General features: G+C 35.2%; 1 pseudogene; it reads right to left on the bottom strand.

Moving 5' to 3' along the window:
- Positions 1-5,583: 5,583 nt before the first annotated feature.
- On the bottom strand, positions 5,584-7,962 carry LOC134271833 (uncharacterized; annotated as a pseudogene).
- Between the last annotated feature and the right edge of the window lie 5,398 nt (positions 7,963-13,360).

The following is a 13,360-nucleotide window of genomic DNA, read 5'->3' as shown; positions in this document are numbered from 1 at the left end:
CATAAAATTCACAATTTTGGTAGAGGCACTCTTGCTCATCATAACTATGTACTTAGTTAGTTTATTTAATACCCAGGAGCAGAGGAGAAGATTTTCAAAGAATTCATGTATTTTCACTATATAATCAATAGAGCCCCGCCCTAACACCAGAACCCCTGACCCTGGGGCCATAAAATTCACAATTTTGGTAGAGGCACTCTTGCTCATCATAACTATGTACTTAGTTGGTTTATTTAATACCCAGGAGCAGAGAAGAAGATTTTCAAAGAAATAATGCATTTTCACTACCTACTTATTTAGCCCCGCCCTAGCACTAGAACCCCTGACCCCAGGGCCATGAATTTTACAATTTTGGTAGAGGACTCATTGCTCATTACAATCATGCAAACAGTTTGACTGCTTGATGTCCAGGAGTAAAGAAGAAGATTTTTAAAGATTGCATTAATTTTAGTGGTTTTGGCCCCACCCCTCAGGCCCCAGGGGGGCAGGGATCATGAAATTCACAATTTTTGTTCCCCTTCACCCATAGATGCTTTGTGCCAAATTTGGTTGAAATTGGTTCAGTGGTTGCAGAGAAGAAGCTGAAAATGTTCAAATGTTAACGCACGACGCACGACGGACGACGGACGACGACGGACAAAAACAGATAGCAATAGGTCACCTGAGTTTACTCAGGTGACCTAAAAATTGATCACGAGGTACAATACTAAGAATACTACCAAATTTGGAAATTCGTTACTTGGATACCAAAACCCTTCGCGTTAAGATTATCACGTGGTTCTGTTAAGAGTCTTTATTCAATACCAAATATGGGAAAAGGTCAAATGAATGGGTCATGGACCAAAATAAATTGATGATCTCAAATATTGGTCACGTTATACAGTATTAAGAAAATTACCTAATATGGGAATCTGTTACTTGGATGCAATGCAGTTAAGACTATCACGTGGTACTGTTTCAAAGTATTTTTATACCCCCCGCAAACAAAGTTTGGGGGGTATATAGGAATCACCTTGTCCGTCTGTCTCTCTGTCTCCGTCTGTCTGTGCAATCGTGTCCGGTCCATATCTTTTTTACAGAGAGACATTAGAATCTACTACTCCACACTAAGATTGCTCATGACCTAAGGGTGTGTCATGACCTTGACCCAAGGTCATTTGGGGAAGTTCAAGGTCACTGGAAGAAAAATTTCATAATTCGTGTCCGGTCCCTATCTTTCTTATTGATAAACATGGTAGGTTCTCATTTCACACAAAGATTGCCCATGATCCAAGGGTGTGTCATGACCTTGACCCAAGGTCATTTGGGAAAGTTCAAGGTCACTGGAAGAAAATTTTCAAAAATCATGTTTGATACATATCTTTTATGGATAAACTTGGTAGGTTCTCATTTCACACATAGATTGCCCATGACCCAAGGGTGTGTCATGACCTTGACCCAAGGTCATTTTGCAAAGTTCAAGGTCACTGGAAGAAAATTTTCATGATTCCTGTCCGGTCCATATCTTTCTGATGGATAAACTTGGTAGGATTTATTTCACACAAAGATTGCCCATGACCCAAGGGTGTGTCATGACCTTGACCCAAGGTCATTTGGGGAAGTTCAAGGTCAATGGAAGAAAAATTTCATAATTCATGTGTGATACATATCTTTCTCATGGATAAACTTGGTAGGTTCTCATTTCACTGAAAGATTGCCCATGACCCAAGGGTGTGTCATTACCTTGACCCAAGGTTATTTGGGGAAGTTCAAGGTCACTGGAATAAAAATTTCATAATTCGTGTTTGATACATATCTTTATTATGGAAAAACTTTCTTCTGAAAAACCCAGCGGGGGGGTATTTTGTCCCGTTTGGACAGTTCTAGTTTTAGTTGATGCAAATAAAACACCAAATATGGGAAAAGGTCAAATGAAGGATCAAGGGATAAATCAGTTACATGATTGACAGCTCGATGATGCATACAAAATATCGTTTCGTTATTGCAAACTCGGAGGCTAACGCCTCCTCGCGTGCAATAACTCAACGATATTTTGTATGCATCATCTCGTGTCATCATGTAACTATTACGAGTGTTAGAAAACCCTAGAAACTATTCATTGATAACTCGTGGTGACATCTCTGTTATCAAGGTAAAATATCGATATTTCAATTGATATGATAGGTGATTTATACAGTTTATTTTTCATAGTTCATACATAATCCGAAATGAGAAATCGAGGTTTAAACGATGCAACTCATCTCGGTATCGATGATGCTAACTGCACCCAAAGTCTATGCACGAAGTAGCACATTGAAATTGTCAACTGAGAAAAAAAAAGATGAAATAAAAAGAGTAGTAATCAAACTGATTTTCATTGTTTTATTATTCTTTTTTCCCCCCCAACATTAAATTCTTCTTTCATCTCCTGTAAAAAAAAAAGGTAGTTGTGAGATATAGAGTAATTCGGTGCTGATTATGAATGAATAAAACTTTTCATTCACTCATTTTGTAAACTTTCTTTTCAATTCAACATCTAAACTTTTGAAAAAAGAAGATGTATGCAGCACTGTCCATAGAAAGCACTTTATAAATTATTATGTAAAATAAGTGTTTTATTTGAAGTGTGCTGTGTGTTCAATTCATGATGCATTTCAAAACGAAGACCGAGTGTAATATTTAATTAAAAAGACAATTTATGTAGCGTCATGTCGCATGAATATAAGACTCAGTCATATATTAAAGCATAATCAAATCAGAACTGTTACTCATTGTAAAACTCATGAAAATGAAACAGGTTTAATCCACTGAATTGTAAACATGCGGTGTTATACTGAATTAAGATCAGGCTTCTGAAAATGTGACAATGTATAAAAGAGGTGTTTATCTGAATGCCCCATCTTATTAAATATGAGCTCAGCGTGAATTACCGAGTCAAAATCATATATCACGGGGTTCCGTTCCATAGCGATGTCACACCGATGATAATAATAAAATCACCTGTGTTTTAATTGATATATGACTCATAGATCGGGTTCGAGAAAACGTAACACTTCATGCATAAAAGAGGTGTTCATCTGAATGCCCTCATCTTATTAAATATGAGTTCAGTGTGAAATACCGAGTCAAATCATATATCACGGGGGTTCCGTTCAATAGCGATGTCACACCGATGATAATAATAAAAACACCTGTGTTTTAGGTGATAAATGACTCATACCAAATGTTATAAGAAGCATTGTACTGATACCTTTTATCAATATCATGTAATCTTACATTACGAAAAGTCATGTCATTTCAATGTGAAATATGCGGGTTATCATACACCACAAACTTTGGATTAAAATGACATTTACGAGGAGAGCACAAGGTTTTGTCCTCAGTAAACTGTCAATTTTGTGATATATCATTATCAAGGCCAGAATTAAAGGATCATATTGAAAGTTTTCATGCAGATCAGAAGTTCTGGTGCTCCGTTTGTAACAAAACATTCACTAACAAGCGGAACCGCGATCAACATAAAAACAAGGTAAGTTTTTTTTTAAATTTTTACAAAGATTTACTTCCACGAGTCTTGAACATGTGTTAAATAACTCATACTTACAATTTTTTTTGCAAACGCACTTGCATCTTAGTTTTATTTGTGGCTTAAATAATTGTCAATTTTGCTAATATTGGATATATTCTAGTGTTAATACCCAGTGGCGGATTCAAGGGGGGGGGGCGCACCCCTAAAATTGTCAAAGTTAACGTAAATCACAGTTTCGTCTACAAAATGTTAATATGTATACTCGGTAGACCTCATTTTTACCCTACAAAATCTCTAGAATCCAGGAGCTTCCGGGGGCTTCACCCCCAGGGCCCTCACCAGGGCTTTGCCCTGGACCCATTGGGGGCCTCAAGGCGTCCCCCAGATCCCTTGCCTACTTTTGGCGCCCCCCCCCCCTAACTTCAAATCCTGGATCCGCGCCTGATACCAAAGCTCATAGTATTAAGCCAAGGACGATTTTTTGATATTTTATTCTTAAGGTTTCCTCAAAGGCCAACATGTCAAAAAATTTATTTTTACAATAGCCCCAAAACTAAGTGAGGTATAAAAATAAAACTTTTAGAGTTATAAATTTTTCATTGATTAACAGATACAAAGTACATGTATCACTTGATAAAAAATACTTGGAAAAAATATTAAGAAAAATTCTTTAAAATGATATATTTTCAAAAAATACACCTAATTAATTCAGAGATCTTGGTGAAAATCATTATTGCAGAAACAAAATGTGATTATCAATGAAGGGCAAGTTGGACTTGGATAGCCTCTGGAAAGTTGTTTTCCCTGTTTATTTTGTCCAAATGTTAAGACTTGAAAGTGAAAGTACAATGCAAATGGCGGATTTTATAGGGGTCTTGTCTTTAAACTTGTCATGCTTTATTTCTGCAATTATGGTTTTCACAAAAAAGACAGAATAAAGCAGGTGCATTTTTCTTAAATATGCACATTTCCTGATACAAGTTTTCTGAAAAATATCTTTTTAAAAATATTTGTCATCAAGTGATACTTTCTATCTATTAATCAATGATATATTAAAAAAACTGTAAAGGTTTTAACTTTATACCACACATAGTTTTGGAGCTATTGTAAAAATAATTTTTTAAACATGTTGACCTTTGACGAAACCTTAATGAAAAAAAAAATAACTCTTTATTACATGTGAAATGAATGACAAGAAGAATCTCCCAAATATACTATTTCATATTAACTTAATACAAATGTCAGTAAACTCATTATTTGCTTCAAATATATGCAATATAAAAAAAAATTAAAAAATAATGTAATGAGTTCTAAAGCAAAAAAAAATGCATTGTATTTCAGACAAAACCGATTGTTCTTCAAACAAATCAAATTATTTTTATTTGAATATTTAATTTGATCATTTAAAAAAAGTATACTTACATTTCTTACAAACGCATTTGCAGCGCAGAATAACTGCGCTGCTCTCTTTGTTACAGTCCCTGATTGCCCTTTCTAGGGCAATCACCCTTTTCTCAATCTCGCTAATTTTTGCCGATCGAAAACTCTCCCACTCGATCGTGGGCTGAAATAAGAGAAGAGGCTCATAATATAATACACACACACAAAAGATATATCACCTTCTGGATAATCTCGTTAAACTGTAAGGAATAGATGATAATTTAATCTTGTGGCACTTATGCGGTGTATTTTCTTTGATGACAAGTGCACTGTAATTTCCAATACCTGTTCTATTCCCAGGTAGGCGTTGCCAACCATTGTACAATAACTTTAGAAACTGCAAGTTATTGCACTGTATCAAAGGGGGCGTGGTTATTGTACCGTACAATAATTTTAGAATTATTGTAAAGTAAGAAAAGAAATCAAATCCTCACAAAATTTATCCTTTAATCAACCATTGTAAAGTTATTTTTCTCCAAAAAAAAAAATACCTTTCAATTAAATTTGATGCCCTTGTACAATTCTTACAAGCAAGTTGAAAACAAAAAAAGTCAAAAACCTCAATTCTAAAAAATTGGGTTTGAGTAATTTAACAATTTATCTGACTAGTAATTGATTTTTGTGAAATCCTCACTTTAAAACTGGAATGTAATGTTACAATTTTTAAATTCTCCAAACGGGAATCTGTTCGGTTTGAATCTCTTGCTCTGAGGTTCCTCCTCACCCTGGACCCTTGCTGCAGTCAGTGGAATAGCGGGGCACTTGTCTGTAATATCCGGAGCGCATCCATCTAGAGAATTCATCGGAGTGGAATTCTCGGCACACTCCTTGGACGGATCCAAGATCTTTGACACGTTTGCTTCCATTTGCACACTGGATCTTTTGTATTTACGGACACCTGCTTGAGAACGATGACCAGTCCGATCCATTATCTGCTGCTCCTCAACACCAGACATATATAGCTGGGTCGCACAAGTACGTTTGCCGCTATGATTCGAATAATGACCCTGTAAACCACCTTCCGTGCAAATGATTCGCATGAAGTTTTTCAGCTTATTAATTCCCATGACCTGATTTCCGTATCGAATTGGCACCTCAGGTGTCGCGGGCAGAGGTCTTCGATAGAATGCTCCTCGACGTCCAAGGGAATCCAGATTTAGATCAAAATAGTCAGCAACGCATCTCTCCCCTACAAGAAAATTTTGAATTTGTTAGCTAAGTGAACGAGTGATTGTACATCCTCACACAGAGAGAGAGAGAGAGAGAGAGAGTCTCTTACCGGACTGGCAGTGATGTTTAATGGTCTTGTTGCACACATTTAGCTGTCCGAGCCCACCTTTGTACGTTTTGGTTTTTCGACCCGTAAACTCAATAAATTTTCCCAGCTTATCTGATCCAATAGTAAACTGTTCACATGCTAGGTTATGATGTTCGTCACATCCACGCAGACCAAAGATTTTACATGCGTAAAAGAAAATCGTTTTCTGAAGTTGTTCTGCGTTTTTCTTTCCAAAAACTCCAACATCCCACAACTTGGCCTCGTCTTCTGGTAAAATAGGATCAGCCTGCTTCGTTGTACACCCTATGCCTTTTTCAATCAGCGACTTCATTTTTGCATCTAGAACTTTCCGGAATTCAATGAAAGTTTGTGTTTTTTTCGTCTAAAAAGTTTTTATCGTACACACCTTTGTCTCGCAAAAAACGAAGAAGTCCACATGAAATCAAGTACAGGCTCTTAGGGGGGTAGTCCTTACCATCCTGTCGTCTAGCTTCTACTATAAAACGTTGTAACCAGTGATTCATTTCCTCGCTGCCCTGGAATTGAAGTTCTGGAATAGTTTCGGATCTGCCGGTTCGCCATTTCTCAAAAACATTGACCCCCCATCTAGTGTTTTGTTTAGTGTTAATGTTTTCCTGGCTTTCAATTCGAGATTTCAGTTCACTCTCCGTCACTGGGGCCGCAAAACGATCACCTAATATGGTCAGCAAATTCGAACTACATGTGTATTTTCTTTTTCTCTCAAAGTCATATTCAAGCTTAAATTCACCATGCTCCAATCCTGTGTCGTAATCTGCAAGCGTCTGTGTAAGGCTCATATTCTGTAATCCGTCAAAAGCTTCCATTTCGTCGCAAACTTGAGATAATGTCAGGTCGTCTATTTCCTCAACTTTGAAGTCATTATCCAAAAAATCTACGTCGCAAACTTGAGACATTGTCATATTGTCAATTTCTTCAACTTTGAAGTCATTATCCAAAAAATCTACGTCCATCTTCCAGCTTGATTCGATCCCGGTCTAAATTGTAGCGCGAAAAATGCCACTGAAGCTCGTGAAAGTACGCGTGCCACAAAACATTTGCTGGACGAATGGTCTTGTTTCATTTCCAGATACAGCAATTATTGTATGTCTATTAGTCCAACAAATATAACATTCTACGTATTTCAGGAATAAGTAACAGAGTCTAGGTCGGAATCCGACCTACTTCTTTTCATGGAAAATAACCGCCGGCGGGGTGTGTTCTATAATATATATATCAATTATTGTGTATTGTCATCTTAAATGCAAACATTACACGTTTAGATATAAAACAAATATCATTTAAGAAGCTAAGTATCAGAAAAAGCTGCATTTCATTCCATCGTGAAAGTTATAAATTTCAAATGAACTACTTACGATTAGTACCCTGGGGGTGCTGATATCCATTGGCTGGAAGATGTAAGACATCTGCAAGAGACATTGACGTAATATTACTATGAAATTAAAATGCAATATTTTATATATTAATGTAAAAGTTACAAATTATTTTCAAGAAGCACTTACTTTGCCGACAGTTGGAAGGGAAAGAGGGGGAAATTATCTGAGAGTGGTAATATAAAGCCATGTACCTCCTCTCTCCTAGCACCTGAAACATCGTCATCGTCTACTGAAGGTAGTTCTCCATCCACTCCCTGGCCTCGCCAACTGACCCCGTGAAACAGTGTCGGTGGAATACTGTGGCCTTCCATATCCAACATCTTGATTGCAAGCAGCAGATGTCTGGCGGCCTCACCTGTCCCTGCATTCCTACAATGAAATATTACCGACTTTTTAGGTCACCTGAGTAAACTCAGGTGACCTATTGCCATCTCTTTTCGTCCGTCGTCGTGCGTTGTGCGTTAACATTTGAACATTTTCAGCTTCTCTGCAACCACTGAAACAATTTCAACCAAATTCGGCACAAAGCATCTTTGGGTAAAGGGGAACAAAAATTGTGAATTTCATGATCCCTGCTCCCCTGGGGCCTGGGGCCAAAACCACTAAAAGCAATCTTTAAAAATCTTCCTCTTTGCTCCTGGACATCAAGCAGTTGAACTGTTTGTATGATTGTAATCAGCATTGGGTCCTCTACCACAATTGTGAAAGTCATGGCCCTGGGGTCAAGGGTTCTAGTGCTAGGTCGGGGCTAAAGAAGTATATAGTGAAAATGCAGTATTTCTTTGAAAATCTACTTCTCTGCTCCTGGGTATGAAATAAACCAACTAAGTGCATAGTTATAATAAGCAAGAGTGCCTCTACCAAAATTGTGAATTTTATGGCCCCAGGGTCAGAGGTTCTGGTGTTAGGGTGGGGCTCTATAGATTATATAGAGAAAATACATGAATTCTTTGTAAATCTTCTTCTCTGCTCCTAGGTATTAAATGAATAAACTACAGTGCTGCTATCCCACAAGTTGACATGGGATAGGATCGGATAGGATTCAGGATTGAGGATTCACGATAGAAACATATAGAAGTTAATCCAATCCTATCCTATCCTATCCTATCCTGTATCCTACAGCCAATCAGATTCGAGCAAAGGTTATTCATATTTCAGAATAAATTACAAAAACGAAATACGATATAAAATATTTATAAAAGAAATATTTATAATTTTTTCAATAGAAAATAAAACATTATTTTCTCTAAACACATTTTTACATAATAAACTTCGAGTAACACGGCGTACGATCTAACCGTGAACGATCACCGGAAGAATTGGGAATGTAAACAACGAAGAGTTCAGGCATCGAAAGACCGTATTTCTTCAGATCGTTTGGATGATTTAACCGATTCTTACTTGTGTAAAAGTGTAATAACATGTTTTTCTGTTTATATGCTCTGTTTGTTTGGATAATTCCACAGGAACCGTCAGCAGCGGACTTGAATAGATGATGTGCGATATCATGTAAGTATACTTCACACTGTACACTGTACATGTGTGCATTTTTATACATATTTATCCCTTTAAACAATGTTCTCATCTCTTAAACTATAAACATTTTATTCTATTTAATATCAACAAAAATCAGGTGCGGAAAAAAGAAGTAGTGTAGAAAGAAGCGCGGGGGGGGGGGGGGGGGGGGGTTGGTTAATATTTACAAATACCCTGTCATATGATTCAATCAGCTATCAATAAGCTTTAAGACTAAAATAGTCATATGTATTATGCCTAAATCAGGTTGTTACTCTTGTCATTTCCATAATAATGTCAGAAAATAGTTTGTTTTTTTTTTCATTTCTGTGTAATTAATAATAAATGAATGTAGAATCATCATGACCATTTCTAATTTAGATTCTAATGCTTCTGCTTAAATGTTTAATGAGCTCACTAAGCAGTGCACTTACATATTGTACATGTATGTATGATGTATTGTGAGACATGAAACATAAGTTATTCTTTTTATTTTAATCATTGCAGAAAATGGATTGTCTGCACTCATGCGTCATCGCAGTATGAGGATTTCAACCTAAAAAAGTATGTATGATTTTATTTTATAATGTATTTTTACATGGTCATTAAAATACATAAACATCATTATCTGAGTTGACGTGACATGTCTGCAGTTACTGGGAACAAGTGATTTTCTTCTTTCAAAAATTTTGAGAGTAAAACTGAAAGAAATGTTGAATTTTTCTGGTCATCATGTTGTAGTATCATAGATTTTCATATTCAAATTTCAAGACCAAAAAAAAAACCCAAGAAAAAACAATAAATAGATAAATACAAGCAGAAAATAGAGAAAAGTCACTAAAACAAATGTTTTCATACTTGTTAGCAAGTTGACAAGATAAAATGAAATATAATGTACAAGTAAATATGTTGAATAAGATTTTTTTTTCTATTTTATATGACTTAGGTTGCAGTATAAGATTTTATTTTTCATGATTTCTAAATGCATTACTTTTGGGAGAGAAAAAGGTGAAATTAAAACCAATTGTACATGAAATGTGAAAGATAGTCACAATCAAAAAGATTTTAAACATGTTAAATGTATATGAAATGTGTATGACAAAATTTACAATCAACATGCCTATAATTTCATTTTATGTTGTTTTTTTTTTTCAGGAAACCCTGCACATTTGCAGCTGTACAGAATGCAGTTCAAGCCATATGCTGTTAAAGTAAATGATGAAAGATGTTCAAACCAGTGTCACGGAGTCCTAAGTCTGAAATCATGGTGTTTTTTTTAAGGAGATCAGTGTGTTTTCTGTGCATTGTTGACATTTGAAGAACTGTTCGGTTTATGATCATCTCTCTGACAATAACTCTGACATTTGAATTTCAATTTGAGCGACGGTTAAGAAAGCCAAATAATATGCATGTAAAACATTATACAAGTGTAATAAAAACAATGATAAACTTTAATTTAAACAAAGTTCATGTACATGTATCTGTGATCTTTGAATTGAAATTCATAAATTCTTTACATGGATACTTTTAATGACTGTCTCATGGTAATGGAATATTCAGTTGTTAAACATTGTTGAGGAATCACCTTGAATAAAAATACTGTGAACTTGATAAAGTATTTTTCCTCATTTAAAAACTGAACATGTTAAGATCAAATGTCAAGGTCAAATACAAAGTTTACTCAAGAATGTGTTATAAATGCTGTAAGTACTGTGAATTCTTATGCATGTTTTATAAGATCTAAGGAAATGTGGAGCATTTTAATATTTCTCAATCTGACACTGATTAACATTCAAGATCAAATGCCAAGGTCAAATATAAATTTGTTTTACTTAAGAATGAGTTATACATGTTATTAATGTGAATTCTGAATTTCTCATGCATGTTTTATAAGATCTTAGAAACATGTGTGACCTCACTACAATATTTATTAATGTCAATCTGTCAACCAATATCAAATTTAGAAAATATATTCTATTAAACATAAATTATTAAATTTTCACACATAAAAAAAATTGAAAATTGAAATACATTTGTACGGTGTTGAGCTGTCCATAAACTGAGGAAAAACTGAAGTGAAAAAAATTAACAATTAGATTATCTTGAATTTAGCAACTATATATTTTGCATGTTCGAAAAATATCACATACAATAGATGGTGAACTGAAATTTAAAAAAAGAATAAATTACTGAATTTAAATAAAAAAAATCATACAATTAATATTGATATTATAAGACAATTTCACATTTAAAATGTTTAACATGTGAAAGTCAAGATATTCTAGATCTTCATTTGACTTGTCTGTTTGGTTTATGGTCTAGTCATATCTTCTTTTTCAGAATTGCATACAGAAAAACCTGTTACACAGGCACAGTTAGACTAGATCTATACATGTACATGCATGTTATTTTCATGTTGCTCAATTTAGGAAAAAATAAAATTTTACATGAAACATATACTTAAACATTATTACCACATAGGCATATGATTTTTAAAAATAATTAAATATTGCACGTCGGATGCAAGTCGCGATCCCGGGTCTCACGATCATTGTTAGTAGGAAAATTAAAACACTAAGTATATTTTTCTTTAATTCTTCTGGCAGTCCAATTTCTTAACATATGTTTGCAAAATCAGTATTTGTCCACGTGTAATTACGATCTGTTTGTTAATATTATTTTTTAACATGGTTATGATAATCGTAAATTTAATTCGTGCGGTCAGTCGGGAATTATGGAATGCCGATCTCGAATTTTTCTCCATTAAAATATATAACATTTAAATGAATACCATAACTATATCTGATTTTATTTTATTTTCTGGTAATTCCCTTTTTTCGTTTTGTCAAATTAATTCCCAAATATTAAAAAACTGAGAATTGCAGGATAGGATAGGATAGGATTAGACTGAAATCACAGGATAGGATTGTGGGTGCAGGATTCACGATAGGATAGGATAGAATTGTCAACTTATAGGATAGCAGCACTGTACGTGCATAATTATGATGAGGAAGAGCGCCTCTACCAAAATTGTGAATTTTATGGCCCCAGGGTCAGGGGTTCTGATGTTAGGGCGGGGCTATATTAATTATAAAGTTAAAATACATGAATTCTTTGAAAATTTTCTTCTCTGCTCCTAGGTATTAAATAAACTAACTAAGTGCATAGTTATGATGAGCAAGAGTGCCTCTACCAAAATTGTGAATTTTATGGCCCCAGGGTCAGGGGTTCTGGTGTTAGGGCGGGACTCTATTGATAATGTAGTGAAAATAAATGAATTCTTTAAAAATCTTCTTCTCTGGTCCTAGGTATTAAATGAATAAACTAAGTGCATAGTTATGATGAGCAAGAGCGCCTCTATCAAAATTGTGAATTTTATGGCCCCAGGGTCAGGGGTTCTGGTGTTAAGGCGGAGCTCTATTGATTATATAGTGAAAATACATGGATTCTTTGATTTTTTTTTCTCTGCTCCCAGGTATTGAATAAACTAAGTATATACTATAGTAATGATGAACAAGAATGCCTATGCAAAATTGTGAATTTTATGGCCCAAGGGTCGGGTTTCTGTTGTTAGGGCGAGGCTCTATTGATACTGTAGTGAAAATACATGAATTCTTTGAAAATTTTCCTTTCTGCTCTTACGTATTAAGCAGTTGAACATACCTATATGATTATTATGAGCAAGGGTCCTAATCTTCCAGAATTGTGAATTTGAAGGCCCCTGGGTCAGGGGTACCATAGACGGGGGGTTACTTATATACTTAAAATGAATGAATTGTTTTAAATCTGCTCCTTGGTATTAATCAAATATTTTTGAAAAGCAAGGATGCAATTGTGCAATGTTTAGATCTAGGCCTAAGGGTCAGGGGTTCATGTGTGAAAGGGGCACCACTGATTAGTTGACATGCATTTTTTGCTCCCCTACCCTGCCTTTGGGTATTCAGTAACCACAGGCACCTGACGTTACTTATTTTTCTTTTAATAAAAATAATATACACATACCTAATAATGAACAAGATACCTATCGAAAGCCGCCATCTTGGATTTTTGAAGTAGGTCATCACTTGTATTTTCGTCTGAAACTCCGTCAAATAAATTCCCTGCAACCATATTCTATCTGTGGCCAGTCTTTCGATGTCTAAACTTATGGATACTGCAGCCAGACACGCGCATCACACTTGCAAATATTGAAAATCCCTCGTC

The sequence above is a fragment of the Saccostrea cucullata genome, unplaced genomic scaffold (genome assembly GCF_032062105.1).
Source record: "Saccostrea cucullata isolate Sc308-1 unplaced genomic scaffold, CSIRO_AGI_Scuc_v1 ctg8306, whole genome shotgun sequence".
In the NCBI taxonomy this organism is placed as follows: Eukaryota; Metazoa; Mollusca; class Bivalvia; order Ostreida; family Ostreidae; genus Saccostrea; species Saccostrea cuccullata.
The sequence above is the reverse complement of the archived record's forward strand: the minus strand, read 5'-3'. Positions and strand labels throughout refer to the sequence as shown.